A 27,627-nucleotide genomic window follows, 5' to 3' on the forward strand; every position below is an offset into this window, starting at 1 on the left:
CGCCTTCTCCCGCATCTTCTTCTTCTTCTACTTCTCAATCATTTTTCACTCTACAGCTATTCCCGAGACTTCAAACCTCTCAATTTCACACGGGTCTTTTCTGAAGACTCTCTGTTTATTTTACATCGGACGATAGGTAGGATCTCCCGGAGTAGAATTGAGCCTGCACACTGACAAGGAAGGTATCTCAGGTCGCTCTCTCCGATTTGATTTATTTTGTAATATGTTATAATGGACTAAAAACCAAGCGCACATTTTTTTTTAACTGTCATTAAAGCCTTTAAGGGGGAAACCACCCTGCAAAGTAAGGCATGCCAAGGGGCGATTTGGCAGTTTTACCGACAAGAGCACAATATTTTTTAACCAATTCAACTGGACAAGTTTTCTCATAACAAGAAAAGAAAATTGTAAGTTTCTGAAAAAAAAAACTGTCAAATTACCCCTTCACATGCCTTATAATTTGGAGGGTGGTTTCACCCTCTCAAAGTGTTTAATGGCAGTTGAAAACAAACACTTGCCGCTTAGTTTTTAGTCTAATATAATATGTTACAAAAGAATTCAAATCGGAGAAATCGACCTGGGATACCTTCCTTGTGAGTGGCAACGATGAAGCTTAGCAGGCTACTAGTGATCGACTGCGCATGCGCTAAAGGATCGAATTCTATTACTTGGCGAGATCGCGCCGCGGCAATATTTTCGTCCGCGAGGCAGGGGAGCCAACTTATTTGAAACGGAGAAGCATGCGTCAAACCTTGCCGCGTGAAAAAGCGAATTGAAATTATGTGAGGATAATGACTCCTAGCCATCAGTCATCGGTTAGCTAACAACAAAAGTTGGCCGAACCTTCCTGCATTACTATACCAACTATTTACGATCTGCTTGACGTAAAGAAATAGGCATCGCCCATACGTAACCCCTATAGGCCGTGCGTTTGACAACTGAAGCTTGAGTTGGCCAACCTGCATAAAAATTTGACAAAACTCGCGCATGCGCAGTCGGATGCTCAATCTGTTAAGTTCCACCGTTTGGTCTCGATATACGCGAAAAGAGGTGGGAAAGAGACTCGCGTGAGAGGAACTCTCGCGTCACTCGAATAGCGGCGGTGTGGCCCAGAGTTGGTCCGCGGAAAGGAATGATAAAAATAAAGTAAAAGAAAAGGATAGCAAACGAGCGGTGGTCAGAAGAAAGAAAGAATGCCGCGGTTCACGGCAATAAAACATGCACGGACACATTACAATCTCTCCCTCTGTATTATACATTATACAGACGAGACGAAGTTCGCCTTTGCACACGGACGCCGACGCACACAAGCCAACCGGTTTACACAGAGACAGGGGAGTATACAACTCTGCGACACGGCCTGCGGAGGTAAGAGAAAAGAGTTATCTGCATCAAGATAGCGCGGTCCTGGCTCCTACCATGCGCTGAGGAACAAGAGAAGTCGGGGGCTAACGGGAGAAGAAGGAGGAAAGATTGCAGGGAGGAGCAAGCCTCGGAAGGAGCCCAGCAGGTAGGACCAGCAGCCATCGAGCTCTAGATAGTTTTCAAGTGAACCTGTTGTTTCTTTTTTTCTTTCTTCTCCACACTTTCTCTCTCTCTCTCTCTCTCTCCTCAAGACGTGATAATTTATGCCACCACCGGAATTACCTACCCTCAGCTTTACCGTACGTAGTCGACGAGATATTAATCTCTCGACATATTTCGTCCGTCCATCCGAGGAGAGGAGAGGAGCTTCACGTCAACCGTCAACCGTCTTATTCGCAGACGTTCGCACGTTGGAGAAAAGCAGCGAGTGCCGGATGATGTTTCGAAACCTGGAAATCATCGAGTCCGAGGCGTCTCCAGAAGGACGTTTAGGTCTCGTTTCATTTGGTTGCAGTGGTCAAGTGTGCACCAGGAGACCGGATACTTGTACGCACTCTTCGAGAAGGAGGCACTCTTCGCTTTTAGTCCTAACTAGTGGGGAACCACCGTATTTACCCGCCACTTTTCAGTTTGAGACAAACAACGGGGAACTCGACCCGAGACTGGGGTAGCATCTGCCGAATCGACATTCCTCCAACTGGAACGCTTTACGGGACCACGACCCTTCAAAATATGTCGTTTGTCGTCGGCGTTAGTAAACTCTGGAATCCACTTCCTTTTCAGGCGCCGCTGGATTTCAGCTTTCAAGTGGGTGAATTTTGTCAACGAACGTATAATATATACTGCGCGTAAGGGGACCTGAATTTTGTCTGGAAATTCTAGTGAAACTTTTCAAGGATTATTGAACCAGCGAGATTCCTTTTTTCAAGCATGCTCATAAAATGTCACTTATATATTTGCGTTTCGTCGTCTTTTATAACATGAAGTTTAGACAACGTAAGTGGTCTACGATTATTGACAGAATATTTGCCACCAGTGCACTGAATATCGTGTGTACCTATCACCATGAGATAAAGTAGAAAGCAGCCAAAATCCAAACAGGATCCAAACTTTCGTAGAATAAGTTCACCTTCAGATTAGTTCGCACAATTTTCGCACCTTGTCTCAATGGTTAGAAGAGTAAAATTTAAAAAAATCCAACATGATCCAATTGATAACTAACAAAACCTTTGGATCCGGATGAAACGATTTATGAAAATTGAATAGCTTGCAAAGAGAGTATCAGGTATGTGCATCATGGATTCTGCTCAAACTTTTAGGGTCGTTTCCTGAGCCTAAGTAGATACGAAATCTGATCTGTTGTTTCATGTAATAGGCCTTTCTTTACTCCAGTTATGATTGAGTATATCAGTACATAGTTTTATGGGTGAAATGGCATAACAGATAAAACTTGTGATGTATTTTTACCATAAATATCAACTTTCATTATCCTCTGATGAAGTTTCAATGATAGGATCTGATAAGTTCAAGTATGAATGGATATATTACGTCAGAGTAATAGGAAAGTAAAATAACAACGAATATTTGACTACCTGGTCTATCATCAATTGAACGAAGAAAGACACTTTAGATGAAACTACACATGAGGGAATCCATATTTTGGTTTAGAAGAACACTTCTAGAATTAGTTCAAGCAAAATCCGCATCATATACGAAGGCCTGACAATTCCCATGTCAGTCAAGACTGCGTTACCCTATTGGTATCAAACCAAAACCTAAATCTCTGAATGGGTTTCCTGTACCCCTCGACCATCCACCCCGAACTCATTCCTGAAACGGCGCGCAGCTGACCCGGTCGAAGAGACCGGATGGATAATTGCTTGCGGCGAACCGCAGACCTCGGTTGTTCCCGGGGTAAAACAATACCCATAACCCGCAGCCTGAACACAGCGCGGTTAATCCACTTACAAAACGTATCAGAAACCGGCCGCATCGGCGAGATGGCGCTGCAGTCAACCGACGCGGTGGATCCGCCTGTCAGCACGCAATCCACGGGGTCGGAATTGAGCCGTCATCCTTAGGTGTGGATACGGGTCCGTAGGAGAGAGGTCCGAAACCCTACAAACTATCCGGGCGGGAGAAGAGACTATATATTTATTTACCGGGGCGTCGATTCGTCGGCGTTACAGGTGGCGGCCATGAGTTATAATTAATCGTAGATGCGGCGTGGGCATGCGTCGTGCGAGCTGTGTAATCAACGGGGACTTATGCCCGCCTCATCGGCATAAGGCCCCGAAAGTCACGAGCTAATGAACTCCCCGAATAAACGTTAGCACGGCGCGGATCTGACGGTATCCGGCAAAGGTTATGGTAAGTTACGACCGTAAGGCCCCGCATGCGGTCGGGTAAGACCCGCGCGGCGACGTTCCTGATTTTCTCCAAGTCGAGGCTGCCATGCGTCGCCGCCCCCCGCCTCCTGCCGTCTTGCCGCGAAGAGTGAATGCCTACGGATGACAAGAAAAATACTTCGCCCTGTTACTCCCCGTGTACTTATATTACCCGGTGCTACGGGTCCCGAGACACGCCGTGAAACTTCCACGACCCAGCTTCGGTCCCCAGAGACTCTTCTTGCTTCGTACGTACATGCAAACCGGCTTCCTCGCCTCCGCGCCGCCGCTGATCGCAAAGCAAAAAGAAATCTCTACCGGTACCAACGGGAAACAATCCTCCACCTTTCTGTTCCTGGACCCGACCTTCTCCCCCTTCTTCCTCATCGGTACTACTTGTTCTCTTTTTATCCAATTTCGTACTTTCACGTCATCTTTATGCGTGTAAATTATAGTGTATCTTCGCAAAGAGCTGATCGGAATTTTGAGGATGAATCAAAAGTTAGGAGAAGAGAAACAACTTTTTTTTTTTAATTTGTAGTGATGGTCTTTGTGTCATACACAGTCCACACGAATGAGACAGAAATAACGCAGCTATGCGACAGAAACCTTTCTTAGCAATTTCGAGTAACACGAACCAATATGTTAAAAATTTGAGAAGAGGTTCTATAATTGGAACGTTAAAAATGATCAAGCTCTGATGTTTTCACGAATACAATTCTTTGTAGAAACAAATTTTCAGCATGGATCGAAGATGGGTGTGAATGTAGTTTGACAGGTATCGGCTAATCAATGGAAATCAAAAAAATTAGGCAATTTGATTCAAAAAGTCGAAAGGGTAAAGAAATAGTTTGCCGAAGAAGAAAAACCTTGACAATTATAGGGTCACTTTTCTGAACCTGATGAACTATTTCTTTCTGCCAATTTCTTTTACTTGTCTATCTGTTGCATTCGAATTCTTGTTTCAAATTGATTTGCTTGTGTCTCTCAAATTAAATACCCACCCATATTCGCTCTATAAGACTCAAACTGTTTGTCCTTTAACAAAAAATTGACTGTGACAATTTCATTGAAATCAATTACGGACGACAGTGATTTTATCCACTACGAAATTTTTTTCATTTTTCGATCTGAAATTTCGTTAATTGTGTGTGTCTTTTTATGCCCTGTGATATACTAGCAATGATCTGAAGTATCTTTTACACTTCGATTACACGTATCCTTTCTAGTATACCATAGACGGAGGTAAACCCAGGAATAAAACAGCGAAGACGTCTCTCTAGGACGACATAGAGGAAGGCAGATGTTCAGTCTGAGTGACGTTTGAGTGTTCGGCCAGGACAGTCTGAGCAATATAGGATCGCATGAGTCGATTTTTTCCTTCATACATTTTTTTTTCTCTCATCTGTGATAAATACTCGTACGTACGATGCTAAGACGTAGAAAATGCAGAACGAATGGTACATTCTCGACACGGTTGGGCCCCAAGATAAATAGACGTAAGACAATGGATGGCCGGTGCACAGAGGAGGGCAAAACAGCGCGTTCTACTTGGTTGAAATTTGCATTCGCGGCCCCCTCCGCTCGCCCAGATCTCCTTATAAATCACTTTCAGCTCCGTGAGGCCCGTGGTAGCGCCTATATGGGATCCACGGGGCCCCCAGCCTGCAAGGCCCGATCGGGCCCCGACGACGCAAGGGTGCGTATTAAAAATCCCACCGCAGTGCAGCGCGGCCAGTGTACTGCATACGTGCAAAGACCTAACCGGGCCCCGAGTGCAGGGACCAACGCGGATGCTCCTTGTCTATTCCATAATTTTACAGCGATTATTTTTATGCGGACTTAATTAATGACCCATAAATTGTACGGGCGACGAGCCGTTAATAGTGCAGGAGGTATACGTATATTATACACAAGTATAAGCTTACAGGTATACATGGGAAATTTTTCTCTAGGTAATATTCTTCCACCCTACTTTCGATCTTATGGCTTGTTACGGTGTCACCACTTCTGTTATATTTACGCGCATATACTATATCCTGCGCGTATCACGTACACGTATTCTACCGCCAAACTTAGTACCAATTACATGGTATCCTTGAGTTACAAGCTACGTAATCCACCCGCTAAAGTTGTCGAAGTATATCAACAACCTGGCGCACCATGGGCTTTGACTGGATAAGAAACAACCAGGCGATATAGCTTCGAACACTTTTTGCTGACCTTCGGACTCACCGTACGCCTCCGAGAATTTTACGGCTGAAAAATAACGACCAATTTTTCTTTCAACCTTGGAGGTTATAACGTACTGTAAGATAAAGAGCTCATTCTCTATGGATGTGAGACGAAAATTGTTATCATGAACGTCAACAACGGATATAATTCGTTCACTCTTGTACGGCACAAAAAGATTTTCGATTTTGTACTAACTGTGAAACCGAAATGGATAAACAACTTGCAAACCAACCAATAGTCTCTGCAATCATTGTTGCTAATATTGTTTTATCACTATTTTCTCTTATCATACGATAATTCAGGACTATTTTGTAAAACACAGAAAATTGTGATTATAGCGTAACTGACGAACGATGAATTTGAAATCTAAAGACCATGCTGAGTCATTTGAAATAATAATAGTGACCTTTTCATTTGGCCATTCCAATATATACTTTATGTAATTAAAATATCAAATGACTTGAATTAAATATATTATACCTGACTTCTAATGTGGTGGATCTTTTGGTCCATTCTTTTACTGCATTATGTGGACACAATGATGAATGGCTAATGATTTGCAAAGTAAAAGATGAGTTTTATAAAGTTTTTTATATCGCATAATAGTGAAAAGCTTGTTAGGACGTTGCCTGGATAAGAACATTACATACTGTCAAATAAATTTCAGTAAAATCGGTTTAGCGGTTCGTTTGAAACCCTGTCCACAAAAACTCCGGTCCAAGTAATTGAAAGAAATACTGATAATTTATTTTAATGGTAAAAAATAGTATTTCAAAATTCGATAAATATTCTCGAAGCACGTAGAAGTCACGAAACTTTCAAAAGTTTTAACGTTCGCGATTTTGAAACCGGATGTATAAAAGTTTGTACAAAGTAACAACATAATCTAGATGTATCCAATTCCTCGTCCAAATTTTATCCGAATCGGTCAAGTGGTTTATTTGGTATCAAATTCGTTAAAAACCGATAGATTCACGTATATTACACACATACGTTCAGTTTCGAAAATGCTTGCAAAGTATTTCGTAGGTGACAAAACATATTTCGGCAACGTGATGCCCGACTGCAACTTTGTTTCAAACCGACATTCTCGATGAAAGTAAACGTTACGACACTCGGTTGACGAACGGTCGTGCCAAAAACTGAATACATAAAATTAAACGAATCAAGACTCTTGAACGCGAGTGTTAATACACGGTGTCCATTAAAAAATCCGTAACAAATTCAAGAACATTTCCAGGACATTTTCACGTTATCAAGGACATTAAAAATAGAATATTTGCAGAAGGCAGGAAAAATTCAGGGACAGTTTGCAGGACATTTGAAGGACATGGAAGATTCAAGGGCATTTCCAGGACCACTGGACACCGTGTAATATTCGCGAAGGTGCAAGGAGTGCAGCAGCAGTTGGCGTGGGCGATTGTCAAGTTCGCTGGTCGCTGAGGTGCCCTGTTCTCGAAGCGCGAGACCCGTCGTGTACAATTTGCTCGAACAAGCCGAGCTTGCTCCCCGGCGTCTCTGCTGATCTTCCACGTGCACTCTGTGTACACACGTTACTGCAACGGGGCACGATGTTACATCGCGCACTCTGTACCTCGTGTATAAACTGTACGTAAATACGTTTGCGAGATGTAGCTACACGCGGCAATAACCGAGATGGGAGGGGATGGTTGGGCTTCGGGGTCCGAGAGGGGGTGGCTGGGTGGGCAGGAGACGCGCTCCCATTCCGTGCAATCCGAGAAGTCACGAGGCCCGACGCAACGAGGGGCCCAGAAAACAGTGCTGCGTCACTATGGGAAAGAGCTCTGCAGCTGTGTGACTCGGCTTTTTCGTTTGAAACCTCGCGCGCTGCACCCGGTAGAAAATAGGGCAGAATTATTTGCCAGAATATCCTATTATAGTGTATAGCCTCCGGTTTCTTAATTATATCCCTAATCTTGTATCTTTCACCTTTTACCCTAACGGACGTCGCGCTGCTTCAGAGGGAAAGAAACCAACGTCCATTTCCAGGTGGCTCTGCACTCATGTATACATTTTTTAACCGCGCGTATAAGTATCCATACGTTCAGAGCTTGTTTATTCAGTATACATTCGTTAATACCTACCAAACAAACACTGATGGCGATTTTCATCTTTTTTTTTTTTTTTTCGTTGTCACAGATAAGTTACACGCATTTAACATGCATGCACGATTTTTAGGGCTGAATAATTAGAGGTGTTGAAAATGTTTCACTCCGGCAATATCTGCTCAGGCTAATTTTAATGTCCCCAAATTTGCAAATCTCTGTGAAAACGAATAACCCATTGATAAATTTATCATAGAATTAAAATAACCTCGTTCACAATTGGAGGGAAATTAATAGATGTGTCGAAAAATGCGAGAATAAAAGCTGATGAAAACGAAAATGAAATTGAAGTGAAATTCCGAATAGTTTCATTTTCATTTGAATTATGCGAGTCATCTAAGCATCGCACATGAGATGTATTATAACCAACATAAAATTCGGAGGGCAAAACAAACTGGGAGAGAATTATTCGGACAATTACGAAGCATCGCATAACTCGGACGCCGGCAACTATTTGGAAAATAAGGCACGATCGTCCGGACACAGTCGTCGAATTGTAGTAGAACGTCGACGTGTTCGTCGTAGCGATAAAAGAGTTGAAATAAAAAGAGTAGAGAGTAAAGAAGCATGATCGCGGACATACCGAGGCCCTCCTGGGGCCCCACGAATCCTGCAGGAATTGATCCCATCGGCTTGGCTTTGTGCATTCTACCGTGAGGAAACTGTGAAACTTAGCTGATTGACCGTCCGACTGCGCATGCGTGAACTTTATCGAATTTTCATGCAGGTTGGCCAACTCAAGCTTCACTTGTCAAATGCGGCTCACACAGGTTATGTAGAGGATTCGGATTTCTTAGGTTAAGCAGATCTCAAACAGTTAATTTACAGTGAGTCGGAAAGTCTTGGAAAAGTTTCATTGTTAAGCTTCTTATGACTGATACCAGCTACGGATCGTCATAACAAAATAATTTCAATTTACTACTTGACGCGGAAGAGTTTGACGTGCCATGCCTGTTTGGTTTCGAATAAGTTGGCACGCCTGTGTTACAGACGAAAGTATTTCGGCGGTATGATCTGGCCGACCGATAGAATTTAATTATTTTGCACATGCGCAGTCGGTCACCCAGCCTACTAAGTTTCATCTTTTCCTCTCTGTGTAGGTATGTACACAAGTAGGTATAAGATGAAGGTTATGTGGGCAGATGGATACGTATGTATACATATGGGCGTATAGGTGTACAATGTACAGTAATAGTTTCTGCCCACTAATAAAAATAATTATAGTATCCATTGTGACGAGCATCGAAATTGAAATCTGATAACGGCGTAATAAATGCCTGGGTTCGGATCCTTGAGCGACGCGCACGTACGTGGATATGTACACACGTGAATGGTAGCCAGTGTACACACCTAACGCACTCATATCCAAATGGGTCCGTAAAAATGTACAGTGAGGGGGGAGAAGAGACAGTCAGTCCTCTCTTTAGTTCCGAGCGACGGCCCCGGCGTTCCCGATCATTCAAATAAGGTCCGTTTGGACCTTGGAATGCGCCTCTTCGTCTCTAATGATTTCTGAACGCCAAGAAGATGATATCGACGCCGCGCCGGACCAAACATCTCGGAGCTTCGGGGCGAAGGTACGCTGCTACCGCGGGGCCCGGGCCCCGGGGGCTAACCGCTTCTGTGTCTCAACTTTCAGCTTCTCTCGGACGGAGAGATACACGACTTCGTATCCCGGGTTCGATACTTGCGACGCTTGGAGCAGGATCGAAGGACGCGGGGCTCGGATCAGCTCTCTTCTTCTGCAATCGGTGATCCTTCGCTTAATTAATTAGTAGGCCTTAGCCCCGGACCACCACGAGTTTCAGATCGATTCTACACGCGGGTTGTAAGATCGCGGAAAAATCGACGTAAAAATAACGTATAAGCGAATCGGTTCACAGATTTGATACGTGTTAAGCGATTGTGACGTCATAACTGTGCACGTATATACTATAACCCTTTTACACAGAAACGCAAGAATTGAAAAATTTACTCTTCGGATTGTTTACTTTTATTTTTTTCATTCCTTATAGGTACAAGAAAAACGGAGCGTTCTTATCAGTTTTCACATTGGTCGTGAGTATAAGAAAATTAGTGGAATTTGTTGGACGTTGAAATCGAAACAAAATGAAATGTTGGAATCAATTTTAAACCATTTTAAGATAAAAATAAGTTGAACTCGGGTATATAATATTCTTTTTCATGAATACTATATTGACTTTTGACAGGAAATATAACTGTATCAAGAAAATGTTTTCCCAACAAAATAAACCATCGTGAAACGCAACCATTTGGAATTGATTGAAATGACAGATCGGCATCTAATCGTAAGCCCATGTTTGCATTTTCAGTATTTGTAATTCTTGAGATCTTAGGTAAATCATCGTGGATTACGAATATGTAAATTTGATAAATTTTCAGTGTTCAACAATCTTGTATTCAAAGTAACAGAATGGTATTGAATTTTGACTCACCAATTTCAAGAATAATATTTAAGAGAATCCATCCCAATTTTTTTCTAAAAAATCGATATGAATTGTAATTTTTTGTGATCAGATCGTTGTGATGTTGGAAAAAGTGCTCCAGTCAGCTAGGATCGATAAATTATCACGCTAATTATTCATCGAGTTATTCGCAAAATATAACCTCAAAGCCTGCCTCGCGGCCAAATAAATGAATGACAAATTTGCACGATATTTATTCAGCCTTGACTGACCACAATGCACTGCCTGACATCAAAACGATCACATCAAAAACAAAATTTGAAATCGAGTCGATGGTTTCAGGAAAGAATGAGATGGATTGTCGTAAAAACAGTTAAATCGGTCACGTGACACCAGGGCTCAAAGCATCTCAAGACCTCGTTTCACCGCGACTTTTTTGTACTCACCAAGCTGCAGTGCCCAGGTCGAAAGGATGCTTGAATACAAATGAACGCCGCGGCGGCGATCGCGTGAAGATACGTTTGCCGTTTGGCGCGAATGTCACACGAACAGGAAAGGAACATAACCTATGCACAGTCGAGGTGGCAGCGCGCCTCTGTATATGGATAACAGAGAAGGAGAAGAAGAAGAAGGGCGACCACGAGCCGTATACATAGACTCGCAACGAGCGGTATAAACTCGAGGATATTACGGCGGTGGTTAACGTCACGTCGGCTCTCGTATTGTCTCGAGATTCGAGGTGTTGCCGGTATCGCGGTGCACTCCTATTGAACAGCGAGGGTTTCCCTTTCATAGGCGTGTGAATGGAGCTCGACGAAGCCGTCGCGTCGCGTCTGCGGGGCATCCCGGACATTGTTGATCCCGTGGATTTCCGCGTCTGTGTGCCTCGATTTGTGCGCGTGTTCGAGCCGCTCGAGGCACCGAGGTAGGTACGATTTTTGGTGAATAGTCGAACCTTGTACGAAGCGCGGCGAACTGCAGCCTCGAATAATAGTGAAGTGATGTTTGTTTTGAGAGCAGGTCTCTCTGCCTCCCTTTGTTTCGGGAGCCGCCGCGCCGCGCTGCTCAAGCCACCGTTTTCTGAGGCGTGTGTAGAAAAATAAAATCAAACCAAAACCAGAGCCAAACAAAACGAACGAACGAACGAACGAACGAAACGAATGGATCGTGGAGGACGTGAAGTAGCAAACTTGACTCGGTCCGTTCGTTCCACGAGCTTTTAGTCAACTGGGATCTGTCGTGTTCGCTTTGCAAGGAAACATTTTTTTCACAATAATTTCAAATTTCGTTTCCATGGATTTTGGGCAAGCGAGCAACTGCTGATTCACTGTCAAATTTAAACGAGTTTCATTCAATAAACTACACTACCCTATAAACACGTTGCATCCCTACGCGATGACCATCTCTTCAATCTTACTCTGTCGCATCCTTGCTCTCCTCGTCTCCATATTTATATTTTATTTCATCGTTTCTTTCCAGTTCTCACCTTTCTACCCTATTCTTTAATAAATATATATATATATATATATATTTTTTAATTCATTATGTTGTGCTTAATATGGAAGTTTATTGAATTAAGTAATTTTATATTGAACTTTTATAAGTTTGATACTATAGCAATGTATTCTAAGTAATCTTGTATTCTGATTTGTTATTACTATTACTACTAATTATTTCGTATTACTACTTTATCGTTACCATTAATACTATTTTTGTATATTATTGCTTTTTTTGCATTTTTGCAGCACTATTTATGTTAAATTCTGGATTTTTGTATAGGTAATTTCAGTTTGCCACAAAATGTACTAGATATATGACATTAAATATATATCATATCATATTCTACCGTTCTTTTTACCTTCCACGTTTCTATCAGATTGCATCCTTCCTCTCTAATTCTCTATTCTAACCCTATTTTATTTTTATTTTTGTGTTCCACGTTCGTACCCAATTCAATGGTTCCTTTCCTGTTCAACTATTCCTACCGACCTGCGCAAACTTGTATTGCAACAAAAACGTTCTAATCGTATGTTCATCAGTACGATGGGTAAACGAATTTCAAACGACCGAATTTCGAAATGGTCGAGACTTTGAATAGTTAAATTTAATGTAAAAATTTCCACTAGGTGAATGGGCCATAACGACAAATTTCTACGTATGGCAATTTACTCGATAAAATGCCGAGAAACTGGGACAAAAATTTTCGACTCTTTGAGAATTCAAACCACTCGGAATTTGGACCATGCTAAAGTTCAAATAATAAACCGCGACAGAAACTCCCGAACGTATGGTGATTACAGTCCTGTTTGAGACCAACATTTGTATCCATTAAACGCCGAAGATCTCGGTTAAAGGAATGTGTCGATAAGTCCCTTGTAACGGGTCGATGTATCCGACTTTCTCCTCGGCGTTGATCGTTTTTTCTTTCGATCTTCAAAGGCCCCCGAAATTGGTATTTCCTCTCTGGCGAAACGCCGTGTCCAGTCGTCCGGTTGTCGATGGTTCCATTTTTGCCCCTCGTGCGTGTAATCCAGACTCACAATCAAGAGCAATGGCAAGAGAAACGACAAAAAGGAGAACGGTATGACCCCCCACCCCCCTCCTTCGCCCCACTAACCCGTCGGAGTGATACATTTCTATGTAAAGTGAGCCCTCAGACCTCGTGGCAGTCCCAATAATCCCGACGCTCCGGCGTCCCCTCATTTCCCGCGCCGATTAAGATTCCACCTCGTCTGCCTTAATTCGAACTGCCGGTCCGTAAAGGTTATGAGTCCGCTCGACAGATACCAAATACGAAGACGACGACTCAAATGTGTACAGGTGTAATTTCTGCCTCTCTGCAGCTCTTTTCTTTTTCCGAACTTCTTTCCCACCCTCCAAAATGCGGGGAAGTTATTTCGTACGTTTGGTGTTACAGGTATTCGAAATATCCTGAATGCAGAGTGAGTGGTGGAAGCGGTGGCGGAGGAGGATACAGGTGAAGGATAAATCAGGCACCCACCTTTCTTTTAAATTTCAGTAATAGCCGTAGTAGGAGGAAGTACGACTTCAGACTGAGTTTCTTTTTATACTATAACAGATACGCCTTCCTTCCGCGACTCTTGATGCAGTTCAAAGCCTAGCCTGAGGCCATTTTTAACGATTGGAACAATTGTTACTCGTACCTATGCAAGTGATTAAGGAAAAATTCCCGACTATAAGAGTTCGACGAGTATTGTCCGTGTAAAGTAAACGGTTGACTGACTGACTCTGAGAGACAGAAATTAGAAATACGACAGATTACTGATGCAGATCAAATACACCCAAAGGCAAAAAAGCGTCTCATTGTAATACAGCACTCTTTTCTATCTGCTGCTACTATTAACGTAGTTAACGATGCAACGATTCCGGATACGGGAAAAATCGCAAGCACAAAAACTCTAGCGGATAAGTATCCAACGTTTTTTCTCTCGTAGACCCAACGACTTATTACCGTATTGAACATTGAGTGAAAAGGTGATCTGTACCTGAACTCGTTTTTGATCGTTAAATAAATTTACAATCACACTGTTTCCATGGAATGATAAATTCAAAAGGACTTGAAGCGATATGGTGACATTGAATCACACAAACGACTTCAATTTAAGTCCAGTCAAATTGAGTCTGCAAAGTCTATAACTGTTTGCAGCCTTATCATTTTCAAGATAAAGCTTAGATGCACCCATTTTTAATCAGCAGAATGGTTAGGCGTCGGTTTAGCTTGAGAATTTCCATCGTTATAACACTGCTCGGGATGACAAAATGGCGGTTGTTTATTTATTTTTTTTTGTCTTTTTGATAATATCAGCTGCTCCTCGTCAGTTGGTGAAGAAAACTCTTTTGGTGCTCGGCAGTCGAGCCACGTTTCTCGTAAAAATCCCAAGACACGTTTTCCGGGTGTAGCATTGTTCCCGTGGCGCGGGGAAGAACGACAAGTTTTTGGTGAATAACGCAACGCGAGGTGAGGGACCCGAGGCTTTTGGGCCCCGCGGGGGCCCCTTGACGGCTAATCTTCGGGCCACATCTCCGTGACAAATACTGGCAGGATCTCGCGCGCGGACGCAGATCGTATCTAAACTCTGTAGATAAATGGACCCGCCCCGGTGTTCCCCTTCCCTTAATACCCAGTCTCCAATGCCGGCGGCTCCTTCCTTCGCCGGGACGAAGGAACGGGCACAACCTAATTAACTCCACCGCCTCCCTCGACACGGTGGGCCTTATCCGGCCGATTAATAAGAGAACTCTTATCTACGGAATTAGCTTGTAGACAAGAATTGAAAAACGTGAGCGAATGCGTTTCTGGCCTCAAGTCCTGTTCGCTTATCTCGTTCGTTCCACCACCCTCTCGATTCCTTCGGGCCTGATCATCGCCAACCACGCACGTGCTTCCGTGCTTACACTTAACTGAATCTTCTCATTCTTGTATACTAAGAGACGTGCCACGATTCACTCCTCGGTGAATTCCTCAACTCAATCCACCCATATCGAATCAAGAATCAGTAGTAATCAGATAAGACCGTGTCATTCTCGCCTATATTCACACTTGTTGACACAAAGTGATTACGTGAAAGCGGAATCTTAGGTTCCCCCATTTAAAGGCAACGCAAACCTTTTCTACCTCCTTTGGAGTTGACGTATATTTTTCACAATTTAACTCCCCCCTCTTTCCGACATATATTTATTTCCTTTGCTATGGCTGAAGAACATGTTCAGAATACCTAAAGTACCATGGTATACAAATCGAAGTATGAGATTCATCGCATACTTTTGAGTAATAAAGTCGATGTTCGTCATTGGTCCCAAATTAATTCTTAAGTACAAATTTAAAGTATATAAGCATCTGCGTGGAATTATTTATAGAAAACTAAACAATTAGACATGTGAAATGATTGAACAAAACTTGATTCTTCGTATTGTATAGAGGGTAATGTCTAATTGTTTAGTAGAAATTAATCCAACGTGATACGTCTTGAAAGATTCATAATTCAGTAATCACATTAAATTGGAATAGGGTTATTTTCACTTAACGAAACAATTCAGACCGCCAATTTTGTATCTATTTCTATACATAAATTTTCATTACAACGCGATGCAACACTTTATAGATCCGAACTCATGCTGCTTGGAAAGACAGAAAAAACAACTATATCGAGTATGACGAACATTCTTGCCAAAAATAAAAGAAATAAAAAAATCTCCCATAAAATCAAATGGGCTTGAGGTGTAACATGTTCCCGGGTGATCCTGTTGGTAGTTTCGTCGTTGAGTGCTTCCGACGGTACGGAATGGGCTCGAATAAAAGGGCAAGGATGAAATTAGTACCAATCATCGGAAGAGCCGGCGTCGCTTTCGGTTTATATACCAACCCATGGAGCTGTATGAGTCTGCAGAAAGCCGATATTAAAAATCGTCACGGACATCACCCAAGCCATTGAGCTGTGGCTCGTGCATATACATATACCGAATCACCGCCAGTCTTGACGAGGAAAAGAACCGATGGATTCGACCACCGGGGATCGGTCTTCCTGCAATGCTGTAAAGCCCAAGCGAAACTCCCTTACCTTTCCTAACTCCAACAGTTTTTAACCCTGGAAGTATGCAATTCGAGCAGTCTTCTCTCTCCTCAGCGATGACGTTATGGTTAGGGGTTAAAGGCCGAAGATGAGCCGTGGATCCCAGCGACCAGAGAAATATCGCAGGACCGGGTTCAGGCTGAGGTACCTGGAGGTGGCAGGTGGTCCACAGGAGCCCTAATTAAACTTTATAGTCCGGTTAACGTTGTACCTAAGTCAGCCCGTTTCGGAGATTGAGACGGGCAGGGTCATCCGGTCCCCGTTTCGTCTCGACGCGAGCTTTTCAAGGCACTCGAAGGTACTCGGAGAGGCGACAGCGCGAGTAGCCGCGATACCGTCGCGTACTTTAACAAAGTGAAACAGGCTTCCTGCTTTACACCTATTTATCTTCATCTCATATGTACCCCGGGTCCGGTGCGGAGCTACATTTAAATGAGCCGAGATGCATCCCGCAGCCCTTCGCCTCGCCGGATCCAGTTTACAAAAACGAATGGCTGAAGTTAGTCCGTCTGTCTTACCTACACGCGGATCGATCCTGCGCCCTATACAGGGTGGACCTTGCCGTAAGGCCGTACAATGTTTACGGGTAGGTAACAGCGGTGCATGGTATTGAAACGCCGAGGATAACAGAAGAGGAGAAAAAAGCTCGAGAGTGCAGATTAAGGTGTAATTTGATCGAGAACCGCGGTCGGCCATTTCGGCTGCTCGGCGTTTACGGTAAAACGATTTTAAAAATGAGACAGTTTTGGGTCGTTCGAGGGGCCAAAGTCCCGGCTCAAACTTTCCCCGTAATGAGGCCCCAATTTAAATTTGCAGACGGGTTGCAGCGGTGCGGCGACGTGATCCGAAAATTAAAACAGTTCCCCGGCGATCGGCTCATATATGCCCTTGGTTTCGACCTGATTCTTCGGAAAGAAAACATTCTTGGAACCACGGTGGAAGCTCCGAGTCTATGGGTTTTGCCGAGACACCCCGTAGGTGTATCAGAGCTTCTGAAGGTCGGATCTGGCCGGCGAGATATTGTATTAACGTTTCGCGATGCTGGTGCAGCTGTGCAGCGGCGCGAAGACGTCGAGGAACGATCTTCGGCGACACTCCGGGACGTGTGTATAGTATATGTGTCGGGATGTCCAAGAGAGCGAGAAAGAGAGAGAGAGAGAGAAAGAGTGAAAGAGAGAGAGAGAGAGAGAGAGAGAGTGAAAGGCCGCAAATGTATGCACCACCGTAGGCATTTAGCGAACCTGGGGCATAAATTTGTATAGGACTCGGGACGCCCATTCTCCGGCGTTTCTTCTCTATTCGCCTTCCCTCATTCGCCGCATTCTTCTCCCTCTTTTATCATTGTCCAGACTGACTCTGCGAGCGGTTGCACCTTGCGCGACGCCTCCGTGCAAGTCTGTGCCATCGAGAATGCATCTTTGACAAGCGAAATAACCTTCTGCCGCATAAGCTTCGTGAACAAGGGTAAACGTATACCTTGGAATCGGATATATTCAACATTGCCAGATGTTTATTGAACGTAAGACGTAATAATTTTGTCGTTTCTCAAACACTTTAGAATGAAATGGAATCAGCAACCATTTGACAGCCTAGAAGATCGCTTGCAACCACTGAACATTGTTTGGAATTTACAAACTTCCATTAAGTGAAAATAAAATCCAACGGTTTCATTATGTGCTCTTGTAATAAAGATTTCCACACCTAAATTTGCGCTTCGTAACTTTCCCCAGGGTTTTCTTTTTCTGCACTGACGCGGCAAGGCAGTATTGATAACTTGGTGGAGTGGAATGAGGATCCCTGCGTGTCGTAGTAAATTGGGGTGAAGAGGTCAACTTGGAAGACAGTGGCGGAAGGTAAGGTTCCCTAGAGGGAACGGAAGGATTGAGGGTCCGCCGAACCGCGGTTTAATTTTCTTTTCCGCATGCGGACAACTGGCTTGCCGGTTTAGGTAAACTCGGTAAGCTCCAAGCTGGAAGTTGGCAGCAACCTCCGCGGCATCCATCCGGACCGGAGCTGCTAATTTGCCCCTTTTCCTCTTATAGGAGGAAGGAACAACTTTGTTCCAGCTCCGTAGTCCACCTCCGAGACGCGGTGTAATTCTCTTGAATAACGAAAGCGCAACATGAATAGAATATACACCGGGGCGTGAATCACGCGGCAATCTTCCCCGTGGGTGGATGGCATAGTCGAAGCCTTCGGCTCTTGGTCTTGCGTACCTGTACCTACTGCACATTCGTGTAGAGGAACATGGATTGCTTGCGCATGTTGGATGGTCGGATGGTTCATGTTTCGTTGGTAGGTAGGTATGTGCGCGGCGTCGCGACGCTTCGCCTTTTGCGACGAACAAAGGACTTTGTTTCCTAACCTCTTGTGATCGCGCGCGACTCCCGAGCCATTTTCGTGAAGTAAACAATTCCGTGACTCCCCTACGCGGCGGATACTCTGCCGCAGCATCCTCGGAGTGGCATCTTTACTCCCCCGAGGCTACACACAAGAACGGTTAATGACCATCCGAGAGCATGCGCACGGATAATTGGTTCGCTTTAATTGCAGTTAACAATTATAAATTTATGTTTCACTACGAAAATATAATTGGCTGTCCAATTAATATTTAGATAAAAACTGCCGCCAGCTAACCCTTTTGGTTCCCTCGTTCAACGTCAGCGGGGGTTCGGAACTACCGAAACCCCAACGAGCCGAACCTTGACTTTAGTAGTCAATGATACTTATCGCGCATTTGGAACCAGGGGCAGGATAGTTCATAACTTGATTTGTTCGTATTGGTTGTTCGATCTGAGACCACAGAATCTAATATGAAAATCGGGCGAAGAAGAACCGGATACTAGTTTTTGCAACACGTGCATTAAAAGCCTTTTTTTCAGTGCCTGTGGAGCGTGTGAGAAGTGGCACTTATCGACTATAGCCTTTTTGATACCTACTAGTTACTTTTTTGCACACCATTTTAACATTCTGGTTACTTTTGCGCAAACGTCCGCTTTCTGGAACTAGCATTGCAAAGTAATATTTTTAAATCAACACAAAATTGCAAGTAATTTTTTAAGATTTTCACAAAACTACCACATTATGGATAAGCTAGCTTCTGAGGTATCGTTACGTAAGAAAGCTCACCGTGATCCGTACAGATCAAATTACGGTGGAACTTGATGACACGAAGCTTGAATTGATTATTTTCAAGAAGTCTCTGAGAGGAAACATGCAAACTTTCAAATTGATCCGAATTCTGGTTTACAATTAGCGTGAAAGGATCATTGTCGATAACTTAAACCCGAAAACTTGGGGAAAAATGAATGCTTCAAGAAGGGAAGACAACCGAGTTCGCTCAAGCCCGACAAAGTTGCAAGCTCGTTATCCGATCATTGATTTCCGCAGAAATTCACCAATTGATAGCGAATCCACGCCAAGATTATTGCTCATCGTTCTATAAGGCTTTGGTCAAATGCTCGTTATAGGCTGCTGGTTCGAGTACAGTGAGTTGGCAAATCAACACTTGCACTTACAGCGCAAAGCCAGGCCGCAGGTTCCTACCAGACGGCGAAGCACGCTGGACGGTAATTAAGTACCGAGGTACCGAGGTTTATAGAACTTGTTCTTGCGACACTGAAGCCAGGGATCCCACGCACTGCCTGCTGAGGCAGGCCTCTCTGCGTTCCTTCGTTTCCAATAGTTCGATCCTATGCGCTCACGTTTATCGGCGAGTATAACATGGTTATGTATCTACAGATGCCAGGAAAAAGAGAAATCGATGGTCGATGGAGAAAAAATATCAACGAAAGTATCAAAAAACTGTTCAAACTCGACGATGTAGTCCTCGTCGGTTTATCGGGGTTTGAATCGCGCGCGTTCTTCCTTGTAACAATCGACGATGGTATGAAAGAGGCCGGTAAATGACCTTTAATTATTGTCTGACACTGTCACGTTGACGATATATTATATTTGGTTGGTCCTTATTTGAGTGTCAGAAAAATTTTCATTGGGACGTTCCCCAGATCTGTTTCAAATGATTTTTTTTTTTAAATCTGTGTAAAGTTTTGAACCTCTACGTGAACTGGAACTCGTGCCTCTAAGCTCCTAAAGTTTTAAATGTAAAATATATTTAGTTTTTATGACCAGGAAAAAGATCTGAAAATTTCAAGTTTATACTCATTGTTCACTTATATGTAAGCCTAATAAAAGTGATGCTATTAAGCTTATATAAAAAAAGAAATACATTATAAAATTATGAAATTTTCAGGCTTTCTTCCTGTCGTTACAAACAAGAACTCTGCCAAGTTCCAAATCGGTTCCTCAATTTATACCAGTCATACAAATCGAAATAACTGCTTATAAAAACTACATGTATTTTTCATTTAAAACTTTCATAGCTCAGAGGCACGTGTTCCGGTTGACGTAGAGGCTTAAAACTTTACACAGATTTTTATTTAATGATTCGGAACAGATATCGGGGGCGTCTCAAGATAAAAATTTTCCAACCCCCAAATAGGATCACCTAATAATATAAATATGTAAATTTAGATAAAACTTTTTTCGCAACAATATGAAACGTTTAACGACAATTTACTTATTATTATAATTTTTGGACTTGGAACACATGAACTGAGCTCATTTTACTCAGTCGCTGGTGCTTCCAATAGAAGATTCGGGGCTGCTGTCATCGTCGAATCGAGGTTCGCGAATCTTGTGCGTAACTGCGGCAGGCTTCGATGTCATGAGAAGATAAGTGCCGGCTGGCGTCTTGCCGATTCTTCCCATCGATACTCCCAGGTTGAGGACCTCCAGAACTGCGTGCCGAGCGCTGGCCTCCGTCAGTCGGGTGTGCCTTAGTACGTACCGGACGATGCTGTTCAACGTCGCTCCTTCCGTCAGCGGCTCTATGCACCTCGAATCCATCGCACTGAGAGAAATTTTTAATTTCGGTTACCGCTCAGTCCTTGACTATTTACATTTTTTACCACAATCGAAAAATATAGTTCTAGTTACAACATGAAAATTAGTTTTCCAGCTGTTACCGGAAAGTCTAGTATCCGTCACTATTCTTTCTCATCACGATCACTGTTGCTAGATTTTCTTGTAACTGTTGCGAAAATTTAATGCTCGTGCAACGATAAATTGACGTTAAAGCCTTGTTTGACTAAAAAAGTAGAGTAAACCTCACAAACTGATTTTGCGTTGCAATAACCAAAAAAGGATCGACAATAGCGCAAAATAGTTAGGGGTACCTCGTTTTTCGTAATACCAACGATATTTAAATACTTTTTTTTAACGATACCTGTTTTACTGAATCTTACTAGTTACTGTAACAAATGAAATTTTTCTCAGTGTAAATCCCCGTAATTCAACGAGGACTCGACCTTGCGGCCTTTGCTGGTGAGGAATTAGACACGCCTGCAATTCTTCGCCGCATCACCATCGGAATCGACAGCCGTCTATTCGCAGAGAAGGCGACGCGCGCCTCTTCGTCAGTGATGCAAGAAGCGCGTGTCATTAGCGTCGGGTTAACTACGTACAAATATGGCGAACCTCGGGTAATAACTTTGAAAACGATCTATGCTTCCAGGAATAAAGTCTACCTTCTTTGCACTAATTCACCTCCGTCCAACACTACTGTATTCACGCTCTGTAGATACGGACTTGCGTTCTACCCAACAATTGTCGTAATATCCCCAGCAACAAAATTGCGTCGGTATATTACGGCCCTCTGTCCTATTATTATGCCGATTTCTTACTCTCTCTGAATTTTTACTACGCGTGATTTCAAAACTGCACGCTGCCGCACTGCGTGTTTCCGAGAAGTCTGTCGGATCACCGAAGCAGTGTATGATTGGTTCCGCCAATTTTTATGACAAAGCTGAACTCTCATGTTGGTACTCATACTCCCCACAACGTAGAGTTGCCTACATCTTGTAGAGAAAATCGCGTAAGTTTTTCAATTTCTTTACCACTCGCTTAGCTTTGGCATCGTGAATTTTCTAAAATTACGTTTGAATGCCATTTTTTTGTCATACCGAGTGGGCGTGAGAAATTAAAATCTGCAATAATGATTAGCTTTTGTATGGAAACCTTTTAGCTTTCTGCGAGAAAATATTGGAAAAAAATTCGCCGTTTTACTGTTAAGCACAAAAATCGATCTGAATAAGGTGTGAAAAACCATATTTCAATTTTTTAGACTTATTCATCGAAAATGGAGATATTTTTTTCCATAGTACGGTATAATTTTGCATATTGAACATGATTGAACAACCTGTAGTTTCCAGGGTTGTGGTTCTTCAAACTGCAAGAACATCCAGCCGAGATCATTCTGAATATGACAAAATGCGGTAGATCTGCTCACCCTCAAATTTGAAATCAGTAATAAAATGCAGATGTTCATGACTGTCGAAGACTGTCAAAGAACACGATGTTGAAATAAAGTTTATTGTAGAAAATTATAGTCATAGTCGAAAAGAGGTTAGGTTACTCGACAAATAATTATTTCAAACTTCAAAATTGATTTTAAGAGTTTACCCAGCATCGAATTTCTCTAAAGCTGAGAATTTTCCACATAAAAATCTATTTTATTTTTCTTATTCTTCTTCTCGTTTTACATTTGGCACAAAAAATTCTCCAATCTCGATTCGAATACATTTATTTACCACAGCTTCAAACTTTTTTTACTCCCTACGAATAAGAACATATTTCTCGCGAAAAATTTTCCAATATATAAGGTAATAGAATCAATTTTATCGCTTCGATATATGTATATTTTCTTTTCAATCTTCGGTCAGTTATGTGAAATGCATACACAGCGAGAACAAGAAAGAAACAATAAAAAATAGAATGTCCACACCGTGAAATACCTACTCTTGAAAACCTCGATAAATAGCTGATGTGTTTGCTTTACTTCGTCCTAAAAACACCCTAAGAGTATATGCACACTAACGTGAAGTATAGCTGAGCGCACACAAGTCAACCAATGGCGATGCCGTGATTCAGTGTTGAAAAAATTGACCGTTCGGAGTTTCTGTCCTGGATCGTTTGACCGTATAGTTTTTTTTTTTTTTCCTCTTCCTTCTCTATTTCTTTCTTTCTTTCTTTCTTTCTTTCTTCATCGTATACCATCCTCCTTCGAATGCGTCAAATTTTTCTCAACTCTGTGGAGAGGCAGGTGCTTGCGGATAATTGGAGGCTGGATGCTTCACTACTACGAAGCCTCGGTGACGTGTAATTATTAGGTATGGCTGGCGGTAGTGCCGCAAGTGGGAATAGAGACATTACTCTACGCGGCGGCTCACAAACAGCCCACATTCGTTCCTTCACAATTTTTATCTTTCCCTTTCTTTTCAACACTCATATATCGACTTTCACTATCGACCGGTTCGCGGATAATTTCGCTCGACACTACGGGGCATTTTATCATCGCCACGGTTACGTGTAACAGCTGTTATTATACCTGGGCGAAAGTCGTAACAACTTGTTCTTACTTTTTAGACTGTATAAAAAAATCAAATATTTTTTTCTCTCAAAATTCAAGTCAAATGTATTGTTTCAAATGACAAAAAAAAAAAGATGCCGTCCAAGTTTCAGACTCTTAATATTAATATTTAGAGGTGCATCGTCCCGATTTTCTATTCCCCACTTAAATAGCATGAGAAATATTTTTTGTTTTAAACTTGGAATTTTATAACTCTTCAACGCGTTGATAAATTAATAAAACCAGAACGCATTTTTGTAGGGACTTGAACGCTCTATAAAAAAGGTCTCTTATCATTTTATGATAAATCTTATCTTTCAAAAGTTATTTAAGGTCCTTCTAAGGTTCTAATGTACCTACACTAAAGGCGAAATGTAGCTATTGGACGCAGCTAATTGTTACAGCTAATAGCAACAATATTGATGCGTTTTTCACGATAAACAATGAAACGTAATTGAAAGACGGAACAAACAGATGCAGCGATCATACAGTGATTATACAGATTAATAAACAACCACTAATACCTGTTGGGCTGCGATTATCGTTCATCGTGTTAATCGCTTCTGCAGTATCTGTACGTTGCTCGTGACCTAATTGTAAGTACGGGCTCCTTGCTGTAGAGAGGCGGATGAAAGCATTGAACAATCGTGTCTGCGTGTTATGTATATAGCGTGAAAATTGCGGTTAATTGAATATTCTTGTGGAGCGGATAATCAGGATTATACAATAAGAAAAGTTTATCGGCGCCCGATAATCACAGCTAATTTCTATCGTCATTTCATCCACAAGATTCATTTCAATTGACGAAATTTGTTAGGGTTGCTGATTGGATTCGCCATACTGAAATTTAAAATCAAAAAAAATATTCAAAAACCCCTTGACATAGTTTTTTTCTCCGGATTCGATGGAATTTCAAATTTTCGTCCACCGTATCGGATCCACCATCTTGAAATTTTTAAATCCGATTTCCGATTCGTAATCAGCGACCTCTAAAACTTATAATTTATGGAAAATATGTAGGTACACGTGTAGAGAGGTGACTTATCGGAAATGAATTATTCCTTCAATTTCCTCGATTTTGTTTCTAACAATAACAATTTACATTACATCGCAATAATTACTCTCGAGTATTGAAAACCTGTTGGAATATTATCAGAAATAGCAAAAAACCGCAACGAAATATGTTGATAAGTTCTCTAAATATACAAAAAAATGGATGTAAAATAGGTGGTAAGAATACTTACCGCATTAACTCAAAAGGATAAATAACGTGTAAAAAGCTACGGTGATTCCAGTTTCTCCGTCAAATTTTACAAAATTTTTGATTTCATATAAATAATAACGTATTTCTCCTCGTAAACTTTAGAAGATCAGCTTTATTCCGGCACTTTGAACTAAAAATACAACAATACCTGATTTCGCTATAATAAATCGTATCTGGTTACTCGAAATTAGAAAAAAAAATCTGTCATCATTATCGAAGATAATTCAACTATCGTCTGTAGTTTTCACGTATTCGCGATCGTTTTGTAAAATCCAGCCAAGAAACTGAAATACGTATACATTTATCCACGTAATTTGAATAAAAAAAAAAAAATAGGTTACTGGGACTCTTTAATACGATGCTCTTGAATTAAGGATCTTGTAATTCGGGAAGATTTTTTTGTCGATAAAAAAAAAAAAAAAAAGAAAAAATTTGTATGTTCAGATCGTGTTTCAGGGAGAAAAGAATACACCGCCCTAATTTGAATCGGTCAGATAGAGATATAGTTTCCGGAATCGATACGCCGTAGTGATCCGGAGGTTGATTGATCGATCGAAGGCCTCATTATAACCGATTTTGCTAACCTAACTCGCGGCGGCGATGCGCCACGGGGCAAAACTGACGCTAAAGGAACAAACGGGTCCTCCTCGTGTGCGAACCGGATCGAATGGTATGGCGTGTGCGGGTAAATGCGATGAGGTGTATATGCCGCGCGGAGGAGCAAAGGTGTTAACTTTTTTTAATACCCACACTCCCGCGGCACAAGAAAGAGAGAGAGAGAGGGGCTCTCGTGTCGAAGTGGATTTTGTCTGTAGTATATTACGGCCTGGAAATGGCTATACCGGCCATCGTCACGTCACGCGACGAAAGCTTCCCGGCCAAAGCTAATTAACTCGTCACTCCGGCTAATTACCAAGACACGTGGGAAGTAATTCGGGTAACAAGGCTACCTTCTCATCGCGCCTTAAGTCGGGACTGCGAGGAGAGCCTTTATACCTCGAACACCCCGTGTCTAAATCACCCCATAAATAATGGGTATAATATCGTATAGTTGATCGGTCTTCTGAACTGTTCCTATTATTCAGAGAAACGCGTAGCACAAGTTTAACGTAATATTTTACGTGAGGTGTCCATGTTTTGAGCGTTTTTTCATGCCTGTTTTCCGTACACGAAGTGTCCGTTTTTATGACGGTAGAGCGAGTCTGCGAATGCGCATGCGCGGAGTACTGAAAAGGCCACTTTTTAGTCCTAGGAGTTGAAAGTGGCATTTTCTACACTACGCGCATGCGCTGCAGCGAACAAATCTGACATTACGCGACCCTAACCTCAAATTCGTGCTTCGTGAGAAAACGCGTTAAAAACTCTTGTTATATAAATAATCGTGTGCAACAAGGAGACAGTTGTCTTTTCGCCTCGTGTATTTGGTATATTTCACCTTCGGCTCGCCTACGACTCATATTGGAGACTTGCACAGTATGTATATTATTTATATGGATACGCTACTTTTACATAAATATACACGAAGATAAATATTTCTTAAGGAGAGAAATAATCATCTGCGTGGATGACGGATTAAACTTTGCGAACTTGAAACAAAAGTCAGTGACTCTTAGGCAGATGTCAGACAACGTACCGTCTTTCAATTATACCTACACGAGGGCGACTTTTTTTTCTTAAGAATTCTCTCGCTGTTTTCGTACCAAGCTCACTTATTCGGCCGGTAGATCAATTGTTTGTCCGATTTTAAGATTTCTATATTTGAGAACCACATTGACATATATTTTTGCCCGGAAGAGATGGATCTTAGTGTTTCACAGATACCTACAGCAAATTTGTAGCTTTTAGGATTTTTTGAGAGCCTTACTTTTTGACGCTAAGCTCAGTATCAATCACCGAATGTTTGACAGAAAAATCGATCTCTTATCATTACTTTTCTCTCTATCTGTTCTTGAAAGAACCTTCGAGTAAAAACGAATCGAGAATTTCAATTTTACAGCAAAGATCATGACAATGTTCGATGATGTTCACCTGAATCACAATATTCACCTATCTTGGAATTTTTTCCTGCGGCATCACCGAATGTGCAATATTCCGTCAAGTATTTACCCAAACTTTGGACAATCTGATGAAATAAAGTAATCATTGTACGTATGTTCAGAAACAAAAAAAAAAAAAAAAACGAAAGAACAACTCGTAGTCATGCATGTTTATTTACATAATTACTATGATCGCTGTGAAAGTGCACTACTCAACATGTGATTTATAAAGCCGGTGATCAATCATTTTCAACTTGAAATTGTACATCCGCAATCGCAGAGGTTTTAAAGAAACAAAACGGTCAAATCGAAATGCGAGTCGCAGATCACTCAAGTTCTATATTAGTCGTCTGACTCACTGGGCTTACATTTAACCGATAATTTTTCATACCAATTATGAATGGGAGCTAAAGACAGGATACCAGGTGATTGATCGATACATGCACGCCGGCTTGTTCTGAATTTATATAAATGGGTGCTTCAGCATTTCAAAAATGTCTGTAACTCTATATCTGACAAACATGTTCAAATTACATAATAGGTGAAATTGAGTAACAGGATTTAATGCACAAGATGAAAAATAGTATAAAAATTGAATTTGCTAGAAACTTGTAAGGACATAAGAATTTTCTTTCAACATGTTTGAAAACATTTCAACATTGATTATTGTGAATAAAAAATTTCGAACTAAAACAACGAAATTTTCTTTTGTCTGGTCTCAACGAAACC

At 41.9% G+C, this 27,627-nt stretch overlaps 1 protein-coding gene across 1 annotated transcript in view; it reads right to left on the reverse strand.

The window, feature by feature from the left end:
- Window positions 1-11,051, reverse strand: part of LOC124176307 (L-lactate dehydrogenase-like) — a 52,193-nt gene extending 41,142 nt beyond the window's left edge. The window contains exon 1 of the mRNA XM_046557425.1: window positions 10,986-11,051. The gene's annotated coding sequence lies outside the window, so the exon portion shown is untranslated. The remainder of the gene's footprint in view (window positions 1-10,985) is intronic.
- Window positions 11,052-27,627: the final 16,576 nt, after the last annotated feature.

The sequence above is a fragment of the Neodiprion fabricii genome, chromosome 2 (genome assembly GCF_021155785.1).
Source record: "Neodiprion fabricii isolate iyNeoFabr1 chromosome 2, iyNeoFabr1.1, whole genome shotgun sequence".
NCBI classification, from domain to species: domain Eukaryota; kingdom Metazoa; phylum Arthropoda; class Insecta; order Hymenoptera; family Diprionidae; genus Neodiprion; species Neodiprion fabricii.